The sequence below is a fragment of the Triturus cristatus genome, chromosome 8 (assembly GCF_964204655.1).
Source record: "Triturus cristatus chromosome 8, aTriCri1.1, whole genome shotgun sequence".
In the NCBI taxonomy this organism is placed as follows: domain Eukaryota; kingdom Metazoa; phylum Chordata; class Amphibia; order Caudata; family Salamandridae; genus Triturus; species Triturus cristatus.
This window is the reverse complement of record NC_140591.1, coordinates 1329033848-1329058780: the sequence shown is the minus strand read 5'-3', so window position 1 is coordinate 1329058780 and position 24933 is coordinate 1329033848. Positions and strand designations below refer to the sequence as shown.

The 24933-nt window shown below is 39.1% G+C and overlaps 1 long non-coding RNA gene across 22 annotated transcripts in view; it reads right to left on the bottom strand.

The window, feature by feature from the left end:
* LOC146805748 (uncharacterized) overlaps positions 1-24933 on the bottom strand; it is a 912995-nt gene that overhangs the window by 2952 nt on the left and 885110 nt on the right. The gene's annotated exons all lie outside the window — the stretch shown is intronic.

The window sequence follows — 24933 nt, the reverse complement described above, 5'->3', positions numbered from 1 at the left end:
GAAGTGAAGCAGCTTTGGAAACGCAATTTGACCCCTGCTTTCAAACCAACAATTACAATAATGATATTGTCCAAGCTGCAATAAAACAGTAAGATAATGACACCACACCCTCTCCCGCCGCATGGATACACCCCCTCAGGGAAGACATCTGATGCTCTGAGGATGGAAATCCATCAGCTTTAAGCAGCTATGCACTGGCTGACTGGCGCCTACTTTCCTTGCACATACCCCCGACACTCACTCAGGCACCGGCAGACACTCAGTACAAAACAAAGAAACAACTGCAGACTCAGTGCAGAGATTCTGACACGGGTCTGGGGCACCAGATGGTGTTTTTCACCAATCACATTCACTCCTTCGGCGCCCACTCTCCCACAAACCTGCCAGACCGCAGCATTTGCATGATGCTGTCACCTCATCCCTGCAGGTCAAACGTCGGGGGGCAGGGGGGGACACATACGGATCCAGAGACCGCCACACCACAACAGCTTTCTTTTCTTCCAAAGGATTCCTTCTTCTCATTTCCCACCTTTCTAGCTCCAGCGTCTCATTTATTTGACATCTTTCCCGAAAAAAAGCTTTGTGCTGCAATAAGCCGGTAGTCAGCCGGTCTTCCCTTCACCTCGCGCTCCTCCTCGCCCCTCCCTCTCTCCCCTAATCAATAAGACAGATCTCTGAGCGCGGTTGCCAGCACAGACACACACAGACTTTCCTCCCCAACCCCAGCCTCGAGAGGAGCAGGCAGAGCAGGCACGCACGTGACGTGGGGAGGAATAATGCCTGCGATTCTTTAACAGTCCTACAGTTTATTCCGCGCCTCCCCCCCCTCGCCGAATCAAAACTGCTGGAGACAATGGCTCTCTGCTGTGGCGCTCTGCAGACAATGCAAGGAGTGAACCTGTCCCTTTGTGCAAGCAGCAAAACAGGGGGGAATCTCAATTTCTTATCAAAGGAATGTCTCTGGCATTTGCTGCTGCTTCCCTCTTAAATTCACACGAATCCAATCATTTCAAGCAAGTGTCATCAAAAGACTTACAGGAGAGGCAGAAGCTGCATCAGTTCAAATTGGCAGGTGTTTCTATGACAAAAAATTGGTACTATAGCTATGTATCTCTCTTTATCTAGATACATACATATATATATATATATACATATATATATATATATAAATATATACACACACACACACGCTGTTACACACATGATTTTTCACATAGGGCAGTAGACGGTGATGGTGCAATCATCTCAGAACTTTCACAAATAGTAACAAAAGGTAGTGGTCAGATTTATCTAACGCGTAATGACCCTGATTTTATCACATTTATTCTCTCTAATAGGGCATATACACTAGATGTCCACACACACATATATATTTTATATGTGTGTGTATATATATCTATATATTTTTTTTTTCACACAGACAAAACCAAATGTACAATATGCAAATATTATATTGTAAACTATATATTCAACTAAGGAATGGTTCAGTGCGTTCAGAAGGCTTTCCTTGTTTTAGAGGGTGTGTCATGGCTGGCAGTGATGTGATACGCGGACTCTTTTGTTAAATGAGAATAGTTATCTGTGAAGTACTTTTCTCATATATGCCTATAAGATTTGAGTCCAGCAAGAACACTGACAAAGGGTAATTAACAGCTGCACCGCAACACAGCATGCAAATACCTGCTCAAATATGTCGCTCGCTCTCAGACATTTCCCAGCATTCCTTGCATAACTGCAGTATCACTGAAGTGAGCATGCTAGCAGACAAATACAAGGCACCTCACAGGAGGAGCCACAATGGCATTAAAGTATTGGTGCATCAAAACCAAGAAAGATGGAAACCCCAACATTGCACACCAAGACAGGAAGCCTCTCTGACCATGAAAAAGCAACATACTTCGCAACACAAAAACTGCAGGACTGAGAAAAGTAACATATATCAAGATGTCTGATGAGTAAGATAGCTGTGGAGCGAACGAGTGACACAAAGCTTACAACACTGTTTCGGTAAAGATATTGAACATTGGTTAGCAAACTTACAGAATATCAAGTAACTTCACTTCAAAATGGTTATAGTCAATGCTTCGCAGACAGTACTCATGGCCATCGATGGTCTTCGATGGATGCCCGCTCCTTACTGCAGTACGCGCAATAGATTGGTCATCGCCTCTTAATCTCCCTTTGCTCAGACCCATCATTTCTAGATGCTCCAGCTTTTTTGCCCTTTACGCTTCCTTTCTCTGTACACTTACCCACAGCGCCTTGGATAAATTAATGCCGTGACCTCTCGATGGCCATCAGACAGCAGAAGAAAACGTCTACCAATGGAATCACTGAGCACGCTCCCACAGCATACCGCTTGCTGCTGTTCTTGCTGTCTAGACTGCCTCTCGGGGCAGCCATTGTTGGCTCTGCCGAGCACAGGCAATGTCTGAGCGCGCAACACCTACTTTTTCCATTTCCCTCCTCTCTACTTAGACACCTTTGCTGTTTGTTTGCTGCAGCAGTAAATAATATTTAGAATAATGAGAATAAAGGAAAATGATAATTTTAAAGAAAATTATTAATAGCAAAGTATATTTCCTAACCCAAAATCTGTGCATACATGAGCATATGTGTGTGCATGTGGCTGTATATGTTGAAATATTTATTAATATATATATATATATATATATATATATATATATATATATATGTATTTAAAAATGTATTCTTAACTCTGTTAATGTGTGCATGCATACATATCAGTGTGTGTATATTTATATGCATAAATGTAAACACTTCTAAAACGTATACAAAAAAATAGTTCTGTGTGAGTGTATACGTGAATTTGTACACACACACACAATTACGTATACAGTAATACGGAGAGCAAGCCAACATAAAATACATTTGTGATCCTATGGCAACCTATCCAGGTTCAAGTGGCTAGGATGCAGCTGGGACACCTTGGGCTCCAAGGAGAATATGAACTAGATGGAATCAATACATGTCTGAAATAAGATGTCCCAATCAATCAGCTCAATTACCACTGTCATGGATCCGAGCCTAAGGTCTGGCCGGATTCTAGTCCCACAAGAATTAACCCTTTCACACATCGGAATGGAATTTTGCATCAGTGCTTTTCCCTTTAAGGTAGATGTGCCAGCCACGATTACACTTGGCTTTGTGTTCTAATCAGAAAAAGGGCAAAGAAGAGGAAAAATATGTTTGTACCTCTCTTCGGGTTTCAAAAATTCCCTTAATTGGTTTAAAATGTGAAGAATATTTGTGCTTTGATAAATGTTCCTTTGTGTGCTACCGTGGTTATGCTTCTCTAGTGGCTTCAGAAACCATTTGTGTAATATCCAATATGACTGCTTTAAGGGTAGCCCATTCTCATTACTGAGATATTTAATCTAACCTATTGCAACCCCAGGACCATCCATTCAAGTAGACCACTTTGTGTAAAACATACCCATTGTAAAACATTCCATTGGTAAACAAAGAGAACTCCAATTCAAAGTCCAGCAGAAATCTCTCATAGCACACACACATTTTTTCTCAACCTATAACATACTCAAACCTATTGTTTCCGCCCAGGTGGCAAACATTTCGGGTTGTGGGCAACAGAAGAATCTATTTTGAATTTAAATTAGTCAATCAGCACTCACCAAGTGGAGATGCTGTCACAAGAGGTTTTTTAAGAGTGTAATGCAACAAGAAAGTGAAAACAGAAAATCAAATATATATTCTAATATTATTACTTTATCGCTGGTAACAGTCAAGAGGGATCAGGAACTAAAGTCACTTGTCAAAAATATTACCGAATCTTATTTGCCGCTGAGCAACTGGACCATTATTCTATATCCTAGTTTTGTTTTTCTCAACCCTTGGAATAAACATCTTTCCAGAAAAGCCAAGAAGCCGCATGACCTCAAATATTAGGCAATTACATATGAAGGCTTGCACGCTACTGTCCAATGTGCTTTAAGCAGTGGCTATTTAGTGGTTATTTAAGAATGTGCAAACATGTGAGGTACTAAGTACACCTTTAGGTTGCATTCATCATGAACATCTGCTCTGAAGGATATGGCCTAACACGGAAGTGCAGGGAGGGATAGCAAGAGACGAAAAACAATACAGCCTTGTAAGAGTTAGACAGTGCTATCAAAAATAAAGGCAGCCATTGCAATGGCTTCACATTTGTATACAAAAGCAAGCAAATACAAAGAGAGAAACATCAAGGTCCTAACTACGATAATACTACCAACTGACAGAGGGAAAATACTCTCCCCTAAAGTTTACTCCAGCAGTTTGATGTCTGTCTTGTATTGCTTGCAGCATGAGGCAGAAGTCAGGCTACTGTTTAGAGGAGACGGGACATCTATAGGGCAACCCAGTAGCCCTAAGAGGGAACCATGGTATAGTAGAATCACAAAAGATGGTGTTCAGTCATAAGATGAGTGATTCACTATACTGTCAATCATAGAGTAAGTGCAAGTCCCAAAAGACTAAAATTACAGGAGACAATCTTATATAAATGTGTTTGAAAAATGTAATACTGAATGGTACCTGTATACAAAAAAACAATTGCAAAGGCACAGAGAACAAGTTCAAAAAGTGAATAAAAGGTTGTAAATATGCACAATTAAAAACAATGAAAAACAATGACACATGAGACACAGTTGTTCATAAGTAATACGATTATGTTGGAGAAAATGTGTGATCAGTACGTTGATGTTTCGACCCCTAAGTTTAATGAATGGGATCTTGCTCAGGACCAATGCCAATGTCATAAAAGCCCTTATTCAATTATTTAAACTCAGTCAATATTACCACCAGCTGACATTTCAAAACATACCCAATTGGTCAGAAGCTGCAATTAATTAAAGCTAAATGTGCATGCTAAATATTAGCTAGTACAATGAGCATGAGAGGTATAAAATATAGTCTGTGCAACTGGTTAGTACAGTATATTTTAGAGCGAGTGACTATGCAACAAACCATGCAGGAGTATAAACGCACAGCTAACGAAGCACTTATACAGCACGAACGTGAATGATTAGCATTCTTGGAGAAAAAGCATCCCTAATCCTGGTGAACTGTCATACTAAGTGAGAGCAATTTAGAAACCTTTGAAAGGGAAGCTACTGTTATTTGAGTGTGTAATAATTCACGATAATAGTCAAAAGAGTAAGAATGAGGTACTTACAGTCTAATGATAATTCTGTAATATAAGATGAAAACTGTGAAAAAGCAATTACAAAACTGAATCAGTAAAGGGGGTGCATATGCTCACTAGCTAAGTAGGTCCCAGGATGCTTGTTTCTGGTCCAGGGAAGACCTGGCTTGGCAGTTCGGCTTGGACTGTTCCCATGAGGAGCAGGGTCACGACTGATTTGCATATGGCTGGGTCTGAACTTGGATGGCAAAGTGAGCAACACAACGATAATGGATTCAACCCAGATTTAATAGTGACTGGGGGTGTCTGAACATTTTCAGCTCTTCCTCCATCATCTTATTGTGTTTGCTAGCTAAGTAGGGCCAAAATGAGTGTAAAAACACTCCCCAATAGCTAGTATGGGGTGGGGGGGGAATGAACCCTGCAGCTCCTGTACCAAGGTCAAGTGCACATGAGAGAGGGGCAGTGTTGTTCAATGGGAAGTGGTTCTCTTGAGGATGCCAACTTATATTCCCTCAGACAAATGCATATCTCTAGACATGCAAAAGGCTGGTCTCATTCTAAGACGTGTTTCCACTGTCTCCGCATGAACTATAATTCAAATCTATATTAGTTCATATTATTCTAAAGCCATTAGAGACAGGGAGTGAGTCACATTATCATAGGGTGTATGTACTGCCATGCAGCTATGATCCCGCCTCCTGTGTGAGTTCTGCTTCATCCATGGTCAAAAACACTGGTGGAGCACACAGGTCATTTCTGTTACCCACTGTAAAATGGGTGGAAGTTCAATCAGGTAGAGAAACATGAGGGAGAAACATATTTGGAAGCTGACTGAGCGAAAAAGAATGGTATAAATTCAAAGACAAACAGAAGAAACAGTGAACAAGTAGGTCACTGTGCAGGAACAGGAGAAAAGAAAATGTACATAGATGCTTTGTTGAACGTACCTAGGTGGGATCTCGGGTCTTTTGTTTGTTCGAGGTTATAACCAAGAGTCGATATTAAAAGCATTTTTTGGGGTTTTGTAAAACCGACCAAACAAAACCTTTGTCACACAATTGGCATACATTGACAATTCTTTTGCTGTAAGAGAATTTTGTAGATTTCTGGTGGTATTATCAATAAGCTAAAAAAAGATCTCAAAGGAGATATTTCTCACTGAATTAGATTGCAGCCCAAACAATGCCTAAGCCAATCAATCAACAATAGCATCCAGGAACTGAACAAGAAGCACACATAATGCCCACTCCACAGGCAATCATGGGCAAATATTAGAGTTCAATGAACCATCTTTACATTCTGAAAAGTAGAAATAAAGAAAAAAATCGAATTTAGGAGAGAATATTCAGGGCCGAATCATATAAAGTATCCACGAGCAAAAACTTGTACAAGCATAAACTTCCATTGGATTCCATAGGCCCAACACACAGGATTACTAAAGGGGAGAGAGGGACATTTCAGTAATAACAAGTGTCTTGGTGAATTTCTCTAAATTCTGAGTTAGACAAATATTCTTCTTTCTAAAGTCGAAAAATCCCACGTTAGGGGAAGATTACCAGAATGTTTTAAGTAAACACACAAAGGTCCACTAGCAAAACATTTATGTTACTGCAGAAGAAATCAGCCTTGAAGGTGAGGGTGTATGCAGGGGCAAGTACCAACTCATTAGCAGCAGCTGCAATACAGGTTTTGTAAAAAGCGCTAAGAAACCGACAATAGGCATCCAAGTGTCCGTTTAGAAATTTGCAGGATGGGTGAGATCAGAAATGGAAGGTCTAAAATAGCTTCTTAAAGGATAGCTGGCTGAGTGTCCCTTTAAAAAAAAAAAATACAATTATTTCTACAGCTTGCGATGATGAAACTCAAAAATCACACCAGCACACAAATGAATTTTATTTCTAGTTTTTATTTTTACAAAAGCTTACTGTACCTTCAAAGACTGAGGATATGATTCATGTAAGTTGGTATGCAATCACTCATTTTTTCCTCAAATGTATTCTTTACCTGCACTGGAAGCTAGTGGAGTGTATGGAGGATGGGAAATACTTTTTGGGGAATGCCTACAGTAAGACTAGCAGCCATAGTCTGCAAAAAGTGGAGTTTTTTGGACATTTATTCCATTTGTACTGCCACTGGTGTGTTGTGGTAGTCAGTTTTGTATCCTAATAATCAGTCTACTAATAGCGCCACAAGGTCGAAGAGAGGATCTAGGCAAGGATCTCAAATAGTAGCTGCACATTTCCCATTAAATGCAGTAAGTAACAAAGTGTCTGCATGTTAAGTTTCATGCAGATCCGTTCCGAGGGTATAAGGGGAATAAAGTGGCGGGTCAAAAAAGTGAGTTTTCAATTTTAACTCCCATAGTAAACTTTGCTTTCCACTACAGCAAAAATATTTACTCTGAGCTATGCCTTCACTTAGCGTGGTATAAAAACATTCAGTAGTTTAAAATATTTGCATGAAAATATGTCAGGTGATCTTAAAAGGGCGAATTAGCCAGACACTTCTGGATTTTTGTATGTCATCAAATCCTTTGAGGATAATGAATTGGAGAAAAGAAATTACCATTGGAAGACGTCATCTTTTTACCCGATGCTGAGTTAGTGGACACCCTGGTTATTTGAGGATCAAGGCAATCTGAATGAGAGGCATCAACGAAAGATTTTTGTTGTAGGATACAAGGCTCTGAAGCCTACAGCCATAAACAAAGTGACATATAGGTTGCAAGGTTCTGGGATAGCATATCCTGTCCACAGGGAGGATATTGAGACGCACCAGAGAGGCAGACAGAACCCACAAAATTTCAAATAGCAGAATTTGTCTTTTTGAATTTGTGGATCCATGTTCGCTGGAGGATCTACATATGTAAATGGGGAATTCAATACCCCTTTTTTTTTTTTTGCAAAACCGGAAACGTTTACAACAAAAACAATCTCATGCAAATAGGCCTGACAATTATCATGAATAGTTAATATTGATGTGCCCAGAGACTGCAAGCATGGCTAAAGGCCTTGCACCAATGGTTTGGTGATACAGAGGCTAGTACTGAGACTGACCCCATGGGAGGCATTCTGCACAGAGCAGATTATGTGCTCTTGAAAAACATAGGCTGATACTTCAGGTGTCCGTAGCATGGCAGCCATAACAATGTATGAATGGCCAAATGCATGCACTTCCATTATGCAGATCAGAAGGGGCTGGATGTGAGGTAGGTGTGGTATGTGGCCTGCAGTCAGTCACCAATTCACAAGGCCATCCGCCATGCACAGCAAAGTTGGGCGAGCAGGAGGTAGGACACAAGGCTTGGCCAAAGACCAGTAGGCTATGTGCTGCCTTGCCTGGATATGTGAGAGTATGTGTACAGGGCTGACCCCTTCGGCCAACCTCCACAATATACAGTTGAAGGCAATGCACAGTCAGAGAGTTATGTGTGTATGAGGTTGTTAGCAGGTCCTTACAGCTAAACCATCATTAACACCAGAAATGCAATCGTCATGACATCACAATATGTATTGTAATAAATAAATTGACTTAAAAATACAACATCATTAAATAACAACACACATCCAAACAAACAAATTGTACTGTATCCATACTGATGTTTTCGATAATGTTGATGCTAAGGTCATATCTAATGTCACCAGTGAAGTCATTTGTGCAGTCGTGTGTCAAGGTTGAGCCTTAAGAATTCCACCTGGAATGCAAGATATTGGTTGCATAGTGGGTGTATCATTTTTGGGTTGCTCAATTAACCATAATTGGCCAGTTTAAGGGTTTTTGCCTTTTAAGGGAATTTGTAACTTTTTAAAATATTATGTTATAAGCCCTGCTGATTATTTTCAATAATCGTCAGAACTTGTTGCCTTCTTATCAGCTATACTTGGATAAGGAAAGCATGGACACCCTTTTCCATCTCCCTTCAATTCATCAGAATTTTGTTGAGGAAACGCACACGAAACCTGAAATGCTACTTGCATTCATTAGCCTCCGCTGGTCTAACATTCTAAAGAGCTATACCTCACTGATAAGACCTAAGCAGTCCAAAACCTGTTTGGGGTAGGCTAAGTTCCCAGCTGGAGGGGGCGTAGCCTGTTTACAGGCAGCACCAAGTCTGACTTGAATAAATCGTTACCCTGTGTATAATGGCACAGTGGGTGAAAAATGATGGTCTGGCCCAAGTGATTGCCAGGGGCTGATAATAATTTAAGCATTCACTGCATCACCTGATTGTATGTTTTAGAGGGTCACCAGACGTCAGTAAAGAACATTACACATGTTGCTGTTATAACTGTTATAATTTTTTTCCATATTACATGCTTATTTTGGGGACGTTGGCTTGAAAAAACTGTTTTCTTCAAATTTCAGCTAACAATGGGCAGTGATCTGAATTACGTTTGGGCTTTATTTATCTTTGTTGTAATACAACCATGGGCAATGGTGAGGGTCACTCGATTTAGGCAATTCAGTGGTTGCAGCTTTTACCATATAATTAGGGATTTAGGGGCAAATGTTAGAGGTTTTTAGACCTAAGTTCTGGTGTTATTTCAACACCTGGCTTTAATATCACATTAACCTTCGTTTTTTACAGTTAGTTTCTGGAGTTTTTCCCCATATTTTACTGTCAGTGAATTTCTACTGTTATTTTAAATGTAGCATGTGTAACACCACCTTCCGGGCAGGCCTGGTCAGTACTTAGATGGGAGACTGCCTGCAAATACCATGTTCTATAGGCATTTTCAACCTTGCCACGCTCTCATATTCCTTCTTTACTAATTTATGTTTTTCGTTTCCGGTATTATTACTACATTATTTTTGAAAGGTGACACATTTCAGAATAGTCCTGGGCTTGCACCTCTTTAATGGCAAATTGTCACTGCTTTAACTACCCAGATTCAACTGATAACCCAGAAAAGTCATCAGGTTTGTTGTTGCAAGCACAGGGAAGTAGGGCTGTCAGGCAGATCTTATCGACTTACATTTGTGCTGCTGCAGCTGCCTGTGCTGGGACATAAAAGAGTGATGAGTGAGGCTCTGTGGATGCACAAATGAAACACGTGTAAAGAGTGTGCAAGGAAGGGGCTGTTTCCGGTTTTAGCTATCCGTAATAGGTGTATGAGATGTGCAAATATGTAGAAAGGAGGGCCTTTGGTAAAGGGGCGTGTGGAAAGGTTATGGAAGCAGCAGGCTGTGAGTTGGTGCCAATGTCATCTGAAATTACAGACTTCCATGACTGCAGCCATACCATCTTGATTGCAAGCGATCTCATCGGGTCTCTGAAGTTAAGCATGGTAGGCCTAGCGAGTGCTTGCATAAGAGACTGTTTACAAATATCAGGCTCTGTAAGCATTTTACCACTCAGCACAGACTCATCGCCCTGCCTCCTCTCCAATTAATGTTTTCATTTTCATTACCACATTATTTTTTAAAGGTCAAACATTTCAGAATAGTTCTGGTCCTGGAACTCTCTAATGACACACTGTCACTGCTTCGAGTGCATGGAGTCCACTTGTAAACAAGGAAAGCCATCAGGCTGTCTGTAAGAAGCACAGAGCAGGAGGGGCTGGCAGTCAGCTCTTGTGGTGCTTCTCTGCTGCTACTGTCAGCTGCTAGTGCAGGGCCTAAAGGAGTGATGGCTGAGCCCCTGAGGATGCACATATGAAACAAGTGTGAGGCATGTGCAAGAGTGGTGCTATGCCCTGCTTTGGCAGTCTATAACAGGTGTATTAGAGATGTGGAAGAGAGTGTAGAAACAAAGGTATTTGGTAAGGAGTAGTGTCGAAGAGTAGTGGAAACAGCAGGCTGTGAGCTGGTGCCTATTTCAGCGTAAGACACCGGAAATGGCAAGCTTTTATAACTGAGGCCCTACTATCTGCAGTGTTCCTGATCTCGGAAGCTAAGCAGGATGGTTATGGTTAGTACTTGAATGGGAGACCCCCAGGAAATACCAGGTTTTGCAAGTATTTTGCCGCCCTCCGCAGACTCATCATCCCTCCTTCCAAATGTATACTTTTATTTTTCATTATTATTATTACATTATTTTTTAAAGTCTAACATTTCAGAATAGACGTGTTTTTCGGTACCAAAGTAGCAGGTTTGGTATGTTTGGTGTATACACAAAAATAAGCTGCCCCTAGTATGGGTTCCTACAGTTTCCTACAGAGTTATCTTGAGATGCATCACCAGTGGGGGCATCTCATAACAAGTGACGGACTGGCCTCACACACCGCCCGGTGTCATGCTTCATCATCAGCTCTCCTCACCCTCTAAAATCTTTGTTTGATAGAGGGCGGGCATACACCTGGAGACAGAAATGCACTTCTGTAGTACTAGTGTAAGTGATTCCTAAAATACTATCCTACTTGCTCCATGGGAGGGCGAGGGTGGAAGGGCCTACTGTGACGGGGAGACTGAGAGGACGCTTGTAGACGGAACGGCTGGAAGCGCTGAATTCAGACAAAAGTCACAGTAGGCCCTTCCACCCTCGCCCTCCCATGGAGCAAGTAGGATAGTATTGTAGGAATCACTTACACTGGTACTACACTGATAGGGGCACTTGATGCCCACAGCCCCCGTTCCTCTGGTGGTAGGTCCTTTTTGCACCACGTGCGAAAAGGCTGCTCCCATAGTTAAAAACCCTTTGGTCCTGACGAATGCTACGTACCCTACGGGGACACGAATGCAGAAACATGTTGACCACACTTAACACGGTGAAGGGAGAGTAACGTCCCAGATCACCGTTCACCTCTTTTAATACCATGCATTTGCTCCCTGAATAAATACAGTTTATTGACAAATGTAATGGTTTTTAGATCACCTTTCACTATTTCACGGGCCACCACTTAGCTTTAGAAGTGCATCCCTGTCTCCAGGTGTATGTCCGCCCTCTATCAAACAAAGTTTTTAGAGGGCGAGGACAGCCGATTATGAAGCATGACACCGGGCGGTGTGTGAGGCCAGTCCATCACTTTTTATGAGATGCCCCCACTGGTGATGCATCTCAAGATAACTCTGTAGGAAACTGTGGGAACCCATACTAGGGGCAGCCCATTTTTGTGTATACATATCGTATTGGAGTCGGGTGAGTACCTAGGCCCCGTGCCTCTAGTTCCCTTCCCCAGCAAGGTCTGGGGCTAGTGTGTGTGGATTGGTATGTTTGGTACCATGCTACCACAGGGAGAGGCCTCACTGGGTACTGCGGTACCTGCAATGAAAAATATATATCTTTATTTAAATTCATCAAAAGGGGGGGGGGGGGTCCCTTTCGGTCTCCCCAACACACATGACCCTTTGGTCAGGGTGTGCCTACTCTGTTCACTTATGTGGGCTTTGATTTTTTTTCCAGGGCTCCGGGACTGAGTTTACAAGACCTGCAAGTCAGTCCCAGAGTTCTATAATGGCTGCCACAACATATTCTCCATGACTCAAGATCTGCCAATCCACTTTGAATGGGATAATCAGAGCATATGTGGACACCAAGGGTTCAGATATCTCTAATGTTTTATCACTGTTATCCCCTTCATGCCACTCCGAGCACCTTTTAAACGCTAATTTCTTGAAAACAGCAGAATGGATTTACACTAAATAACAAAAAGCACGCTTTCTAAGTAAAGTTCTAACTTTTTGTCTAATGTGGTGTAATACTGTTTGGTGCTAGCACCACCAGTGTAATATGTGTGTGTGTGTGTGTGTGTGTGTGTGTGTGTGCGTGTGTGCGTGTTCAAAGAAAAAAGGTTCAAGTGAAATTAAGAAATAATGGTTGTCTGTGTAATAATACTTTATCATATAAGGAAACTCAGACATTTACCTAAAATCACAGTTAAAGTGCAGTTATAGTTATGAATTAAAACCGATAAACCACTGACAGACCAATTTATAGTTAGAATCCGAACCCAAAAGTCAAACAACAGCTATGTAAACCATAACACTCACACCAAATGTAGCACTTATGACCTCACCCATAATGAAACAGATACTATTACAAAATGTTATACATCAACTTACTGAGGAGATTAATTATCACATTTCACTTACCACTATGACAGTGATGATTATGAATGCATTATAATTAATTGATGTGACTATGTCTTGTCGTTTAACTACATTTCGCTTTTAGGTGCTGTTATTTATTAGTGTACATATTGTGATGTCATAAGCACTGCATTTGGTGTGCAAGTTATGCATACCTCCTCAGGCGGAAAACCCCACTCACTAGTCATGGGCTGCTCTGTGACTAGACCCAAATTCCTTTTAAAATATGGATATGCAAACCTAGGGCTGGCTTATCTACAATGGTGCTTAGGACTGTGGAAGCTTCCCAGGTCACTGCCGGATTCAAGGATCTACAACAGATCATGGAAGGATCCTGGAATGTATAGAGAAGCCTCAAATCCACACGGAACGGGCTTTCCGGGACTCGAGGATTCTTTGAGAAACCACAGATACTGCAAGAAAATCCTTTAAAAAAAAACTGTAAACATGGAGGGGGTCCATTAGGTTTCTTTCCCCCACATGGGCCTGGGGACCATGGTGTCCTCTCCCTCTCTCCTTGTGTGCCAATTAAAACTTCTTTTCAGGATATGGGGTCCGAGTGCTTAAGAATTGTCATGGTTGCCACAACATGTTCTTTCAGTGTTGAGACAGCCAATCAAATCCTTTTGTAGAATCAGGAGACCTAGATATTTTGTAAATACCTTAAGACCCAACCTGTTCCCTTCTTTAAATGCCAATTTTGAAAAACTACTGAACAGATTTACCAAAAAAGGCACTTCATTGAGTAAAATGCTAACTGCATGTGAAAGTTGATGAAATTGTATCCAGTTGTGGGTTTTTTGTATTGAAGAGCAAAACCCCCAGTGGCATTTAAAATGGGAATTTGCAGTTTTGTAAGACCTAACTTTCTTGCTCTTTTCACTTGACGGATCTGCACAAAACGTGTCATGAAGGAAAGGACCCCCAGTGGGTGAACATAGTTTTTTTTTTAATGTTTTGAGTGTATTTGTTGAACGACGGCAAGGTTGCTAAAAAATTTTTTATATATATATATATATATACACACACATATATATCCAACAAACAAAGTTACCAATGTGGGGGCGCCCTCCCGGAAGGTTTCCTCCTGGACATGAAAACCCAGCAGCGCCAGCCCTCAGCACACCTCATTCGCAAGTTACTGGCTTGACGCGTTTCAGACGGGTAGTCCTTTATCAAAAGCCGCTCAAATGAAATGCAGCAACAGACTGTAGTAGGACATCTGCTTCTTATTCAAACACTCCGCCTCAATGGGCGTGTCAGACAGGGGCAACCTGCCCCCATGAATCATGGTACTTGCAGTTCCAACTTCGTCTTTTCCTATTTATGGATATATATACACCTCAAGCATAATTAATTGATATGAATTGTTGTCAAGAAAAGAGAGAATTTAGTTCATTAACAGACGCAAGTGTGTAAAAGGCAACCTGAAAAGATGCAAGAAAATGTTTAAGAGATGCTAATTTTATATAAATATGACAGAGTTTTATAATTGTAATTGCTCCTTAAAGAAATTGTTGAGCATTTTAATATTTATTGCATATACCACTTTAAGCCTGACCTCTTAAGAGGGGATGCTAATTTTGTGAGCATTAGGCACTTTATGTATGATTACGTACTTTATAGAAATTGCCGTACCCAAAATATAAGTAGAAATTTGCATGGGAATATGGACTCCACACAGCACTTTATTTTTGTCCTATAGGATATGATCTAATTGAATTAGCATTTTATACATATCTTGTACCTTGGATAAGATATTTCTCAATTGTAATACTTGAAGAACATATAGGAATTTGAGGTTTTTCAGCGTCTGCACTCTATATTGAGACCTGTCGAGTAGTCATGGTGGGAGCATGGGGCGTAGATGGGTGTCAATGCGGGGCCTCATGTTTCTTGAGAACAATGAAAATGTTCTTTTGATTGCTTTGAGTTAGGATTTCTCGGACCACGGGGCCCTACATGCAGAAGTTGAAGAGGGGTTGACGCGGGCACACTGACAGGGGGGGTGGGGGGTAGAGAGGGTGGTGGGTGGGGGAACTAGGGAGAAAACATGGAAGAACCGGTTTCTCCTGACATGTACATCGATGGTGGGGTCTTATATAAGATGCTATTGCATGTAGTATTGGTTTTTTGGTGCACTGATTTGAAAACTCAATAAAACTCTTTAAAAAAAAAAAATATATATATAGGAATTTGAGGTTATGGACTTATGCACTTTAGACACAATTTAATAATATCAATTGTTGCAATGAGGAAAAGGAATCCAGTTGACCGAAATATAAAATAGTGTAGAATCCCATCTAAAAAGAAGCCAGAAAATGTGTGTAAGATGCGAAATATTTTCCTATATGATAGACTTTAAAATTTGAATTGAACTCTATAGAAACTATTGATCATATACCTTAATGAGTTGTGTGGCATACCGATATTTACTGCATATGGCACTTTAAACCAGACCTCTTAGTAGAGGATGGAATATTGGGAGGATGTACCACTTTATAAAGGATGATAATATACTTTATAGAAATTGCTGGACCCAATATGAAAACAGAAATTTGCACAGGAATATTAACTGCACACACCACTTTATTTTTGCCCTCCTCAGGGAGGATGCTGATATTAGGACGCAATGGCACTTTAAGGAGAAGTGTATGATTTAATTCAATTAGTACTTTATACCTCTCTTGCAGCTTGGATGATAAACATTTCAACAGTAGCACTCACCTTATATACATAAATCAGAGTTTTAGACTTTTTGGATTTTGGGTTTGCATATTATAGATATAATTAATGGCTTGTCTTTGTTTTTATCTTTGGTGGATTATTTTTGGTTGCTGTTCTATGCAGTATCTTGTTTTAAATAACAATATTTTTGAAATGCATAAATCCCTAATGAAATTGGAATATGTGATATACACAGAAAACAATTGTAGATTATATTGTCATAATCATGGAGTTATTAGTAGATTTGGGATTTTAGTCTGCACACATATCTTTGAACATAATGATTTGGGTACTTTATCACTATAAACACAAGAAAAAGAAAGAAAAAGGAATAAAAGAAAACATTTATAAAGTAAAGTCTTGGCATATTATGTAGAAGCACATTTTTGGTAACCTTGTACCAATTTGAAATATGAGAAGTGAGCACAAAATGGCTGACGTATAGTGAAACCAAAAAATATATCAAATGTGCTGTCTAGTGATTTTTTTTTTTAAAAACGGTGCAGGCAATGGGGAACAACTAAACCCTTTATATAGTCACTCTTGTATTTGATTTGATTCTATGGTCCTGTGGAAGGTGTGTGCAGAAATGCATCACCCATAGACGCACCAGGAGGTGAATTAATAAAAATTGTCAATAGGATTGCTGTGCCACCAGTTTCTTTTAAAGAATGAGGAGTGATGAAAAACTTTGGAAGGAGGCCCCATTTTGATCATGTACATATAATCTGCTAAAACATTCTCCCTCAAGAACAATGTCAGCACTCATGGGGAATTCCCCAATTTTTATTCTGGAAACGACAAAATCATCTGTGTGTTTCAGCTGACAGACGCAGCCTAGTTCACAATGACGAGCACCATTGCTACAATTTATTATATGTGTTTCTCTTTCAGCAGTAAAAATAAAAGGAAAAATATAACAATACCATACACTGCGGCAAAATAAATCTTGTACCATGCTAATACCTTCATTCTACAATATAATGTGGCTTTTCTGTTCGTATATCTTTCTTACTCTCTTTTCATTTACTAAATCTCCCAATAAACATTCATAACTAATTCATTTTTCTGACTCATGAATGTTTTTCATAATAAATGATTTCCTTATTCTAATACGTATGAATACTTTACAGATCAAAATACTTATTATTTGGGATAGTTTCCCTTATAAGGCTACCTTAATAATTAAAGCAATGGTTAAAAAGCATGCTGTTTTCTATCCTTGTTTCTTGGCCAGTGCCTCTTACAGTGTATGTTAATAGTAGTTCAAATTTTTTAAAAGAAAAATGAAAGAAATTAAGTGCAATTTTTCTAAAGTGCATAGTGCTGGTAAACATTATTAACTCTCTATTTGTGTAAAAATAAAGAATTGATTGGTACTGCTCTCTCCGAGGAGTGTTGTGTTATGGAGCATCATTTTAATATAAGCAAGTATGCAATTCTTCAACAATGTTACAGCCATTTGGCCTTTTTACTAGCTAATTCCAAGATGAAGAATGTTTCCCGTTTCCTTAGCTCCTTTTCTCTGCCCCCTCCTTTTTCTTTCTTTGGTATCTGTGCAATGTAACTATATCTCAATGTTGTGGGATTACTATGATAGTGTTTGTCAAAGTTTCTGGCTTTCGGATTACCACGATCATTGTTCACTATTGCTGTTATATTCTGCGGAATTCTTTTGTGTACAGGCAACGTATTGCTCCCTACATATAGTTTTTCACAGGTGCATTTCAAAATGTACACAATAAAGTTTGATCTTCAAGTTAAATTTCCCTTCATCTTGATAGTCGTATTGAAGGCTGTTGTTAAACTTTATATATTCTCAACATGTTTGCAAGCTTTACATTTCAAACATTTCCTGAAGCCTTCCCTTGGTCTAAGCCATGTCCTATTGACAGTTCCTGCAGTGAATTCGCTTCTAACTAGATACTCTCTCAGAGATCTTGATTTTCTGTAAGTAATCTGCAGTGATTTTGTCACCAACAGACCCATAATCAGATCTACTTTCACTAACTGCCAGTTTTTACACAAGATCTGATGGACTTTTATATGTTCTGTACTGTATGTAGTGATAAATCTGTGTTTTCTTTTTTAGACTGTTCTCTCTTTCCTGCTGTCTTTGAAGGTTTGAACAGAGCACATTCCCTGTGTAATCCCCTTTTTCCTTGAGGTTGCTTCTAATATGGCCTGAGAATATCCCCTTTGCACAAAGCGTTCCTTCATCTCTTTCTCAACTTTATCATATTTTTCCAAAGTACTACATGCTCTTCTTGCGCTATAGAATTCACCAAATGGGATGCATTTTATCTATCTCTATATATAAATATATATCTCTATACATAGATATATATAGATGAGATTTTTTGTATTTTTAGGCGCCTTGTATGCTTATTTTGTCCACGAGTTTGATAATAAACTTTAAATGTTTGCTGCAAGATATTTTGCCATCCGTTATCTCATTTCCTTTACTGGTGCTGCAAGGAACACTGCATGAGTAAGCCGCACCCGTCTATATACATATTACACTGGCGGGAATTGCATAAGAAAGGTATTTTTTGTTTTCTTAATAACTTTGGCTGAATTTTACAAGTTGACACAGATGGGTTTTAACACCACTTCTTCACTTGATCAAACAAATTGCTATTTTAGCCGGTTCACTTCATGTCATTGTGCATGAAATGGTAAATGAGTAAGGTGTGAAAGTCCAATGTGTTATCTTGAACTGTACCAGTTCCCTATTCTTACCAAGCCTCTTATTACAAACTCTAACTTGCTAAATTGAAAAATGTTTAAAACCTTAACAAGTGTCTTGTGATTCTTTGCATACATGAAGGGCAAAAACGTTGAAATGTTTTCAAAAATATGTCTTTAGATTCTGGGCATGAGGGGTGTGGCTTGGTGCTAACACGGGATGGCCGCTTTTCTGAGAGCTCCGTAGCGGCGGGAAGGCGAGCTGCACTTTACCCAAGATATCTTTTCTAGGCTGCCTTGCCTGACTGAATGAGGGAAATCTCATAACAGCTGCAGGTGCGTGGAATACACACGTTCCTGTATTTTTCATGTGCATTATTCACAAATTGAGATGTGCGCCCTGAGCAGTGTGTCGCACCACTTATTTTATTTGTTTCCTGTGCCTTACAACATCGCGTTCAACCTTAATTGCCTCATAATGTTGTTGCCTTCCAATTTAATGTCATGGACAGTAGATATCAGACTTTCCATACACTTCCTCTAGTATTTTAGCATTGGGCTGATCTATAAATGGTGTTTAAGTAAAAACCAATGTAGGTCCACCAGTCTTTAAAATGTTGCAGTCGAAATGTGTTGGCTTGGCTTTGTATCATTGTGAGCAGTGAATAAACTGACAGCAAACTAACTTTGGAGTGCCGCTTTTCTTGTTGAAATTACATTAGAGGTGGTCTGACCTCTCAGCGGTCAGCAACCACTGGCATCTTTGAGGTCCTTTTACAGGCCCTTCTTGCATAAACTCATTTTAACATTTCTGCTCTAAATAGAGTCTTCACTGATATTAATTTTCCATATCTGCCTGCCACCAGCTTCTAACTCCTGTGCCCTTTTTCCCTCATTGACTGCGTCAGTCACATATCGGTAGAACCAGGAACTTGCATGGGTAGAACCAGGAACTTGCAACATAGCACCAACAAACCATTGTTTACCAAGAATATCACTAAAATAGCTACTCTAATTCCTTTTTCTTTACTTGATTCTATGGATGACTATGTGGGTGCTTGTCTGGATTCTCCCTCTAAATATGACAGATGCCCAACCCACCTCAGCAAATAAGATATTCTCTAAGCTGCCTACAACATCAAATACCTCAATGCATCAAGGCTTCAAAAAAGACCTCCCTCCCCCATAAAATCCACTACTACGGTCTCAATGGAGTTTCTTCTTGAGAAAATTCAGGCACTCAAATTACATGACAGACACTAACAGGAAACTTCAAACTCTAGATGAAAAATTGTCTTTTGTGAACAATAGAGTTACTCAGATGGAACAAAGGGTTGAAGTGCAGGAAGATACTGCACTAACAGTACAGTCATTGCAATCTGAAATCTTGTCTTTAAAAAAACATGCTGAAGACATAGAAAATAGAAACAGAGGAGAAATAATTTGCGTTATTTATTGTCTGGCTCGAGGAGTGGAAGGTTACGACACTGTCTTTTTTCCAAACTTTTCTTCTCCAGGTTTTAGACTTACCTACCTCCCGCCCTTCCAACATACAAAGGGCACACAGACTCAGACTGCTTCAACTTCACAGAAACCTAGAGGAGTAATCCTTAATTTCTAGAATACGTGGATCTCCTTAAAGCAAGGGCGACTAAGACCAAAGGGTGTAATTCATGGTCTGGATCCAACTTGGTTTTTTTGCGCAGGATTTTACCAAACACACAGCAGACAAGAGGAAAATGTTTTTTGATATGCGACCAGCTCTCTGAAATCTTAACACAAGATTTGGTTTATTTCACTTGTGTTTATTCAAAGTAACATCCAATAACAAGACTACTACTTATCAATACCCCTTCCCTGCTTCAAAATGTATTGCTAAGGAGGAAAAGCGGTGAACACTTACAAATTTACTGTTACCTGATTTATGATATTCAGTGTTTTGCCAATATTTTCCTAACCAGCAGTTTCTAATTGCCAATACATATTATGTTTAATGCTCACATCTTATATATTCTAATTCGTTTTTACTATGCATGTGTCCTTTCTTTTAGGTATGTCACATGCCTCGTCAAGGATCCACGGATATTGTTTTATGCCATTCGGCCTCCCCTCCTTTTTGTCGGCCTTCAGAGTTCAATTACGTCATCCCCTTTCCATGGTTTCACTACACTCAACTTTTTGTTTGTTATATAGGTATGTCCTTTTTGTTATTCTTTCCAGTTAGTTACATTCCTACTTTCCTTTCTCTCCCTCTCTTTCTGTTTCACTCTTTTGTTTTTCAGCTGTTTATTCCTTCTTTTCTCATGATTACACCCAGATCTTCTTATACTATCCTTTTCTGCTGTTATTTCATGGCTTACTCTTTGGTTAATTTCATCAGCTATATGTTATTATTGCTTTCTTGCTGTTATCATTACATATCCACGGTAATAAAGCTTTGCTAATTTTTGAAATGGCCTTCAGAATTGTTACATAGAATGTTAAATGTTTAGGTTCACCTATAAAGCATCAGAGGGGTTTAGCTAATATTTCCAAGCTAGAAGGTGATATTGTTTTATTGCAAGAAACGTATGTATTCAGCAAAAACATTTTTAGACTTAAGAAACAATGGGTTGGCCACATCTTTGCTTCCCAGGGTACAGGGAAACGCAATGGAGTGGCTATTTTATGTCATAAATCTTAAGATATTCAAGTTCTTTCCAAAAAACTCTGATTTTATGGAACATTGGGTTACTGCATCCATGACTATTCATACAATATAACTATTTTTAATGTCTATGCACCCACTGCCACAGATACATCTTTCTGGCAAATGATCTTAGCTAAACTGATGTCTTTAAATGACAATTATTTATTTGTTGGTGAGGATTGTAATATAGTTATTGACCCATGTATGGATTGACACTCTAAATCTAAATGTATTCCTTCACACATGCATTAAGAACTTACATCTACTATAAAACAGAGATCCCTCATTGATGCGTGGAGACTCTCTAGTCCTAGCCTCCAAGAATACACTTTTTCTCTCCTGCACATTCTTTCCAATCTCAAACTGATTATTTGTTTGTCTCAAAGTCTCTTGCACAGCAAAATATACATTCTTAAATCGGCTCCATATTAATCTTTGACCATGCCCCTGTCACACTACATTTAGCTCTTCTTCCAGCTACTCCGGGTACTAAATGATGTAGAATTAATATCTCCCTTCTTCTTGACCCTAAAGCTACAAACAATTTGGAAAACCTAGCAAAAACCTTTTTTCTTGAGAATGAGACCCCGGATCTCTACTCTCAGACTATCTGGGGCACCTTTAAAGTTGATGCTAGAGATGTCATCATTTCCTTTGTAGCCCACAAGAAGAAGTCTTCTTCCAACAAATTAAATCTACTTATGAATCGTATTAAACAATTATAACTTGTCTATGTCTAAATCTTGTCTGGAATAGCTAATTAAAACCACATTTGCTTTAATAAGATTTCCACAGAGGAATCCACTTCATATCTGCTTAAATCCAGTGCCAAGTATTAAGGATGACAAAATAAGACTGGAAAGCTTCTTGCTAATTTCCTCAAAATTAAAAAAGATCGTAACAAAGACTTTCTGTTGACCTCCACTAATCGCACGGTTCATAGAAATGAAGATATACCATCTGAATTTACTAACATTTCCGGACTCTTTACACTCAAGAGTCCCATACTAACCAGGTGGCTATAATTTCATATCTATCCTCTAGTAAGGCATCTTACAATCCTACAATAGATTTCTCTTCATTAGAGGACGACATTCGTATTGATGACATTCTTTCTGCAATTCGGTCCCTCCAAAAGGGGCAGGCCTCAGGGCCTGATGGATTTACTATAGAATGTTATACACATTCCTACAAAAATTCTCACACCCAAACTACAGCAGCTTTTTACTGAATTTATATCCAATAACTCTGCTGGGGGTTCATTTCGAGATGCTTTAATATGTCTGAAACCTAAAGAAAAAAAGCCTCAACACTCAACCTCAAAAATAAGAGATTTATTTCCCTTGTTAATTAAGATTATAGAATCTTTGAGAAAATCCTTGCCCTTTGTCTAGACCCTCTACTAGCTAAGTTAACAGGAAAGGAACAACCTGGCTTTATTAAGCATAGCCATATTTTGGATTACATTCTAATGTTTTAATAAGTCCAAGTCATATAAGCATTCTTTACAAGCTATTTCTTCAGATGCTGAAAAGGCTTTTGACCGAGTTAGATGGCCTTTTATTTTTTTTACTTTCTTGGTTTGGCTTGATTGCTAATTTTATTAAATTAATCTCCCTGTTATATTTCTTTCACAAGGTATCCATCATAGTCAATGGACTTATTTCTCCATTGTTTGCACTTCATCGAGGTGTCCGACAAGGATACCCTCTGCCTACCTTATTATTTCTTCTTGCTCTAGAGCCCCTTTTATCTAAAATTCATGTAAACTGAGAAATCAAGGGTTTCCAAAATGGGGACAAACAGTTAAAATGTTCAGATAATGCAGATGGCATTTTGCTCTTAATATCTTTGCAGGCCTTCCTGAATGTAGTCATTCTTTGGCTACCGGTGACGAATTTCCTGGATTCCTCTGCAAAAAATACCTGTCTACATAACCCTCAGATTGAAGAGGTACCTAAACCTCCATGACTCTTTACTACCAATATGGATAATTGATATAACTTGCTGTTTCTTGTCACACTTTGATGCTCATGTTTTAGCAATGATATTATATCTGTTACTTTTTTCTGATAGGATATAGTTGTGTTACTTTTCCTCTCTCTTTATTTCTGTTTTCCTCTTAATCTTTTTAGTCATTGTTTTCTAGAGCTTAATATGATCTCTCCTATTCTGTACATCATACTGTATTTAACATGCTTGTACTTTTATCTATGGTGTACTCACTACTAAATAAACTTTATCTTTTAAACTAAAAACAAGATTCTGTGCATGCATGACGATCTCATCATGAAAAGGAAGTCAAAGAGTATTTAAGGAGTTTATGACTGTTGTGACCCATAGAATTAAAACCGCCTGGGGGAAAGTATGACTGGTGGAAATGGAATAGGATAAACGTGTCAAATAAGAAACGGGACGAGGAAGGATATGATGAGGTAATTTTATAACACCCAACAAAACTTTTTTTCCCTAACCACATTTGGGTCGCATAAATAAGTGGAAACTGTTGACTCATAAACAGTGTGAGTTGATGTGTTCAGCATTAATGCAAGGCTCATGTAAAGTCAATTTGCTAACAAATATTTAATACATTTGATCTATTTTTTTGAACAAATAAACAAAAATAAAAATAATAAAATAAAATAACAAGAAAATGCTAGGGTACATATTGTGTTATGGGTATGAGTGGAATTTGGGCCGACTGCAGTGAAAGCAGGAATATGAAATGCAAAAGCTTTCTTTCACCAACCAATCCTCTCTGAGTTTAAGGAGATTACCTGTTTGGAGTGATTAGGGAATCAGGTAATGCCACAAAAAGAACAGGGAACATTTACAGTAAAGACAAGTTGCTTCTTTATTGGAAAATCTGTAAAGGCTTTTGCAGTGGGTCACAACCCATAATTATCTTTGGTTTGGTTTTGCAATAGTCCCTGAAGAGGCGTGTGACTTATCGTGTGAGATGTAAGATAAAGTGCATTGACCTCAAAAACTATCATAGAGCTTCACAAACCTACATAAAACCAGAGTTTTAAGTCTTGCCACGTTGACTACACCCATAAATCACCACACATATAACCTCACAGGTCAGTTGTACCAACACAAGTGTATTATATGTTTACATTAAAAGAAGCAGCATCGATTGGCACTTTGTCAAAATAAAGATTTGTATATAGTGTTCATACATGTAGCCTATTAGGTAATTTAAATATACATATTGAAGCACTATCCTAAAAGTAGAAGAGGTACTACAAGATACTTCGATTTTTTAGATTTTTGCACAGGGTGTGCATCTCTCTGCCATTGTTCAACTGGCCACTTACAAAATGTATCACCCAAAATATTTTTTGCATGAGTCAAAACACTTGAAATTTGGTCCGCTGCCTCTTTGGAACCCAATGCAGGCTGGACAACAACACTATTAAATCATCATATCATTATGTAGAATACATATATCTATTGGTCACTTTCTGAAATGTCCACTAGGGGAAAAATCATCTACAAAATACCCTTTCCAGTAGTCCATCCAGGATAACTCTATCACCTCTGTTATAGCTCTAAAAAAAGTGAGAGGAGAGGTCAGTTTCCTTAACAAAGGCAATTGATGCAGCCAAGATCTATCTACTGAATTTAAGGG